Source organism: Pan troglodytes, chromosome 2 (assembly GCF_028858775.2).
Source record: "Pan troglodytes isolate AG18354 chromosome 2, NHGRI_mPanTro3-v2.0_pri, whole genome shotgun sequence".
Lineage (NCBI taxonomy): Eukaryota > Metazoa > Chordata > Mammalia > Primates > Hominidae > Pan > Pan troglodytes.
In genome coordinates this window covers 197,936,352-197,942,872 of record NC_086015.1, presented here as the reverse complement: position 1 = coordinate 197,942,872, position 6,521 = coordinate 197,936,352, and the positions used below count along the sequence as shown (strand labels likewise).

The following is a 6,521-nucleotide window of genomic DNA, read 5'->3' as shown; positions in this document are numbered from 1 at the left end:
AATGCAGTGGCGTGATCTCAGCTTACTGCAACCTCCGCCTCCCAGGTTCAAGCGATTCTCCTGCCTCAGCCTCCTGAGCACTTGGGACTACAGGCACATGCCACCACACCAGGCTAATTTTTCATATTTTAGTAGAGATGGGGTTTCACTGTGTTAGCCAGGATGGTCTCGATCTCCTGACCTCATGATCCGCCTGCCTTGTCAGTAATTTTTTATAGCGTAAAAGAATCCTAAGACCAAATAGTTTGAGAACTGCTAAATGGTGATATTCTGTAGTTTTAGGATTGTGGGTCCAGCTACTGTGGGAAGACTGGATGTGGTCAAAGATGGGAGGGGAGCCTTCTGCTACTGGTTGGCAAGAGCTACTGAAGCCTGGAACTAAGGCAGCGGCAATGGCATGGCCAGGGGGTGTCATGTGAGTTCATCATTAAAATCGGGGTCACTATGTCATATTTTGGTTTGGTTGCAGTGCTGAACCTTATGTAACCCTGGCCCTGGAATAGGCATGGTCTCCTCTGAAGGGAGTGGTTATATCCAACAGCAGCCATTTGAGAACCAGATGGATGCTCTGACAAGAAGCAGAAATGAAGCGGGGAAGCAGGGAGAGGACCTTGCTCCAGCTGTTCTGGGTAAAGACCTGTTCTGGGCACACACTCAACTTGGCAAGTGCCAACATAGTACCCACCATAGGGATGCCAGGGGGAGTTCAGGTGAGGCAAGCCCTTCAGGCTTCAAAGGGAAAGGTGCTGAATGCCAGGTATCCTGGGTCACAGTACACCCTGTGTTACAGTACACCCTGTGTTGATCTCCCTTCACTTATCACTGAGTCTCCAGTGGGACAAATCCAGTCAGGTTTTCCAGCCTCGTCTCAGCTGTGCTAGAGGAAACTAAGGGAAGAAGCATGCATGCATGCAGGGGAAATCACAGGCCCCTACCAAAGTTATTATAAGTTATTTATGAGATGGGAGCAATGGTTAGGGAGAAATTCTCAAGTAAAAGGGAAATCAGGTGAATCAGAGAAACAGCTTCTCCATCCAGTGACAACTAGACCTTGTTTACAAAAGGCAGAATTTTCCTTAGGAGGTGAGAGAATGAAGAGACATTTTGGAAGAAAGAATAAATAAATAGAATGAACTGAATACAGAGCAGGTGAGGGACTCCAAAACTTATAGGACATCTACTTGGAGCTTGAGGCGCCTCGTAGACATTCCAGGTGGAGCTGCCCAAAAGACAGAAGGTTGCGTATGTCTGAAGCTTGGGGGGTCTGGAGTGCAGGTGTTGGCTTGAGGATCATTAACCTACAGAGGTCAGCATGTCTCAGGCCTCAGAGCAATTCAGAGTCGCCTATGGTGGATTATTAAAAGGAAGATAGCTGTCCCAGACCAACTGACTCAAAATCTCCAGGAGTGATTCTGATACACACCACCACAGGTTCTCTGAAGGCAGAAGAGATGCTGAGAGCTTCCAGAAAAAAAGGAGAAAGAATGAGTTCCAAATGCAGCCACAAAGCCAAAAGCATCTTGCTCCTGAGCACCATAAGGCTGTCAGGAAAGAATGTGCTTAATTAAATTCTAATGGGCTGGCAGACTACAGCACATGGAATACATCAACTGCTTGTCTTCAGACAGTGCAAGAGTCCCCTGCTAATATCTAAGCCTTAAATGTAGCCACTTAAGCTCCCCATATATCAGGCATCATTAGGGATCCCAGTAGCTGCACATGGGCCTGACCATAAAACAGTCAGGGGGAGAATCAGAGGGCCAGGGGGAGAATCAGAGGGCCATGGGGAGCAACCCTCAGCCTTCCCTAGACACAGCTGTGTAAAGTAGGCCCTTTCTTCTAGCAACAATCCTTTTCCCTGCAGCTGGACTGAATAGAATGAACACTTCTGAAACATAGCCAGGGCACAGACTGTTCTCTTGGAAACTCCAAGTTGTCTTTTCTAGCAAAGGAGTGAAAAGGTGAGTAAAACATTTTTCATTTATTAAAAAGCTTCTATTGACCACACACAATAAGCTAGATATCCAGACCAGGGTTTCAAACCTTTCTTTTTTGTTTTGTTTTGCCTGGAGAAAGGCAAAGGTCTTTATTTCTTCCTGCCTCCCCATGGGAAGACTCCACCCTGGGGTCTGCTGGCCCACCACCCCTGGGTGCTCAGTTTCTGCAAACATCGGCCAGCAAGTCCTTGTGGTACCCCTGGGGCAGCGTGTAGTAGATTCGGGTTCTGTCTACAGCCCTGGCTCCCGGCAGCGCTGTCCTCTCACAGGCATAGTTGCCCCCAGCTGGGCTGTGCTCCACTGTGACAGTAGCCCCAGGGGAGGATGCCAGCAGCCTGGCAACAGCTCCAGGCGTGCTGTGGCCCCGTGGCCTGGCCTGCATCTGGAAGCTGAGCCCCTGGCACAGCTCTAGCATATCTGTGAGCAGCGGTTTCCTGTAGCCACTGCCCAGCACCTCCTGAGTCCAGCCTGGTGCCACAGTCACATGGGGGAAGACCTCAGCCACAGCTGTAAGCAGCTCTCTGCCAGCCATGTGGCCAGGGACTGAAAAACTCCCGTGGGAGATGTTGGCCACCATCCACACAGGCCGATGCAAGAGGTCAAGGCTGGACAGGGATGCCAGCAAGGCCAGGGACGGCCAGAGGGCTGCGGGCTCCACTATTTGCAAATGGACGCTCCAGTGTCTGGGATGTGTGGCCAGCTGCTGCAGGCAGGACTCCAACCTCAGGATGCTGCCACTTGGAGCACAAACAGTGGGCACGGGGTTCTCAGCCACAGTTCCCTTGAGGCCAGTGTCCAGCAGGATCATGCCTTCTGTGTCTGGGAGGGTTACCATTGCTGTACCCCTGGGGCAGCATTGAGAAGATCATCACCCTCGAACAGCTGGAGAAGAGGGATCAGGCTGCCTCCCGTGTAGTACATTTGTTTCCATGTGGCATTCACTGTGGGGCCCCAAATCGCCAAGGTGAGGTGGCTGCTATTCATGAAACACCTTCTGTAGGCCACAGCTCTACAGCCATCCTCTCTAAGCCACATGGCACCCTGCCAAGTAGAGGCCACCTGCTTGAACTGCAACAGGAAAGGCTCAAAGATATCACAGTAGACGTGGTGGACAGCAGTGTTATCCTGGACGTAGGGCAGATCCTCTGCCAACATGGGGTCCGAGGCAGCCTGCCATAGCGTCAGGCTGTACCTCTCAGATTGGCTCAGCAGCCAGCTGGAGTGGGACTGGGCGGCCCGCACTGTGGAAGACCGCACAGGGAAGGTGACCCTCTGGAGCACCACTCCCACCAGCTCGTGCATCTTCTCCACCATGGCTTGGGTGTACGTCCTGTTTGGGAACATGGGCACGTAGACGGTGGTCCAGCCTGGAGACAGGGTGGCCTTGGGATACTTCTCCTGGACCAGGGCCAGGAACTGTGTGGCACTGACCTCAGCTGAGATGGGCATGTCGGGGCCCTTTAAGATGTCAGCGTTGATCCACATGGGCCGCCAGACTTTGCCCCACTCTGTCAGCTACCACAGGAGGTCCAGGGAGGGGCCCACGGCCTTGATGTTCTTGAAGTCCAGTTTGACGCCCTTCTGGGAAGAGCCCAGCACACCATCCAGCCACTGCTCCAGTGCGTCATCACTGTAGATAGCCGGAGGGTGTGCCACGGTGGGAGCTCCTGTCTCGTCAGCTGTGCCGAGCCCTTCTACATTGACGTCAGCCTCCAGGACTGTGATGTTGCTGTTCAGGGCAGCTGTCACGGCTTTCTTGCTGTTGGCTGCGTGGTACCAGGTGACCTCCAGGGCATCTCGGCAGCTGATCTGGCCCAGGCTCAGCAGGTAATCCAGCATGTCGGCCTCGGGGCTGCAGGCCTCCAGCTCACAGCCTGGCCGCCGCAAGGTGATGGCAAGGACTATCGTGGCCATGACCACTACAGAAACACAGGGAATGCCAGCAAACCCCCACTTGACCTGATTCTTCGATAACTGCTCCATGCAGGCCATGACAACGCTCTCTGGGGAACGCCCCCAACTCCGCACGACCCAGAGTCCCCAAGGTTCCCTGCAAGCTGGGATCCCGTGGGAGGCAGGAGGCCCCAGCAGCACCTCATTCTCCACCAGTCAAACCTTTTAAGTGTCATTATTTTGTTCCCTGTGTGGAATCTTTCTTTCGGACAACATTGCCTGCTTGAGTGCATTAATTAATAACTTGTTTACCCATGTGCCAATGAATCAGTGACACGAAAACATGTAAACTCCAGGCCAGCCCTGCCTAACCCACAGTGAGGACTTAATACACGTTCACTGCAGTGGATTCAGCCCAATGTCTGCATACTAAATGGATGTGTTTTGCACCAAAAGCAACATTAGCCCTACAGTTTTATTATAGTTAAGAGTTTTTGGGGGGTCAGGCGTGGTAGCTCACACCTATAATACCAACACTTTGGGAGGCCAAGGCAGGTGGATCACTTGAGATCAGTAGTTCAAGACCAGTGGCTAACATGATGAAACCCCGCCTGCACTAAAAATACAAAAATTAGCTGGGTGTGGCGGCGCATGCCTGTAGTCCCAGCTACTCAGGAGGCTGAGGCAGGAGAACCGCTTGAACCTGGGAGGTGGAGGTTGCAGTGAGCCCAGATCATACCACTGTACTTCAGCCTGGGCGATAGAGTGAGACTTCATCTCAAAAATAAAAAAATAAAGAGTTTTTGGAATAGTTCAAGGACTTGCTTATGGCACCGTGGAGTACTAGAGTTCCAGGTAACCCAGGGTGAGAAGCACTTATGTGTACTTTGTCCCCCAAAACTGAGCACTGAGAATATATAAAATCCTCCTTCCCATGGGAACATGCAGAAATTCCCAGGAAGACATCTCAGCAGCATCTGGGAGAATGAAGAGATGCCTGTTTGGGGTGGATTATATGGGCGCCTTAATTGGGCTTCCGGACCAGAGACCAGATGGTGTCAGTACAAGGACATATTCTGGAGCCTGTGTAGTTCTATCTGGCTGTGGGCAAGTCAGGCTAACCTTTTAGTCAAGGGATCCCCAAGTGTGGTCCAGAGACCACATGCATCAGCATCGTCCGGAGAACATGTTTAAACACTGATGCTTAGGCCCCGCCCCAGACTACTCAACCAGAATCTCAGAGGACAGCCCATAATCTGCATTTTTAAATAAGCTCCCCACGATGCAGGGGATCCTGGTGCATCTCACCCTCAAGAGCTCTGTCCGTTACCCAGCACTGCCAGGCATCCGGGGGAGGTTTCTTCCCTGCAACACTCACTCTTCATCCACACTGCAGCCAGACGGACCCTGTGAGACACCCAAATGCAGGAAAGGCCTGTGCCTTCTCCGGCTCTTGCTAGGGCTGTCTTCCCATGCTCACCACAAGGCGACATTTTATCCTTCAGGGCACTGATGACATAGCCTCTGCCCATACGTTGGAGGTGCTCTGACAAGGGGCTCAGGCAATGCGGACCTTACCTGGAGATACAGGAGGGGATGCTGCAAAACGGTGCTACCTGGGCAGGGTGAGATGCTGAGGCACCACTCAAGCGTGTGTTCAAAGCCGCATGCTCCCTCCCCTTTGCCGATACCTGGACCCTCAACCTTGTGAGCCCAAGTGGCCTGTCTTTTCTCTCCTGCCAGCCTCTGTGTGAGTTTCTGAGACAGCTTGGACCTTCTGTCTCAGCCTTCTTAACCCAGAGCCACCAGGCCTGCATTCCTCTCTTGGGGAGCTCTGAGCTTCCAAAAAGGAGTAGAATGAGTGAGAAGGGGGAGTGAAGGCAGCCTGAAACACCAAGGACCTCTAATAGGCTCTCTGACCCTCGGGGCACCACAACCCCAGGGAAAGAGGCTGCCAGATGAGGGCCGGCTGCTATTATTTTCTAGACCGGAAAATGGTTGTTTGGTGGTACGTGATTTGGAAGTGGTATCCTACCTGCTCCTGGCACTGCTGACCCTCTTCCCACCACCCCCCACCCCCCGATGATGCAACTCATTGACCACTTTATGAATTCAAGGCCCAAGCCCTGCTTTTAAAAGCTACAGGCCAGCCGGGCGCTGTGGTTCATGCCTCTCAGGACTTTGGGAGGCTGAGGCGGGCAGATCACCTGAGGTCGGGAGTTCAAGACTAGCCAGCCAACACGATGAAACCCCATCTCTACTGAAAATACGAAAATTAGCCGGGCATGGTGGCAGATGCCTGTAATCCCAGCTACTTGGGAGGCTGAGGCAGGAGAATTGCTTGAACCCGGGAGGCGGAGGTTGCAGTGAGCCAAGATGGCACCATTGCACTCCAGCCTGGGCAACAGGAGCGAAACTCCGTCTCAAAAAAAAAAAAAAAGTCACAGGCCCAAGTTCAGGCACCACGTAGCCTCTCTGTGGATACTGCCTGTGTCTAGCCCTTTCTCTGCTTTAGCCAGAGGAAGGGGGTCAGGAACCCCAGGCACCCCCTCTGCTGTCTGTCCCACTCACATACAGGTCTCAGGCTGCCTAACAATTCGCCCTGCCCCATCCTTGGTTAGTCTTGGCATT

General features: G+C 52.7%; 1 pseudogene; it reads right to left on the bottom strand.

The window, feature by feature from the left end:
- Nucleotides 1–2,825: 2,825 nt before the first annotated feature.
- Nucleotides 2,826–6,295, bottom strand: LOC460946 (protein FAM151A-like; annotated as a pseudogene).
- Between the last annotated feature and the right edge of the window lie 226 nt (nt 6,296–6,521).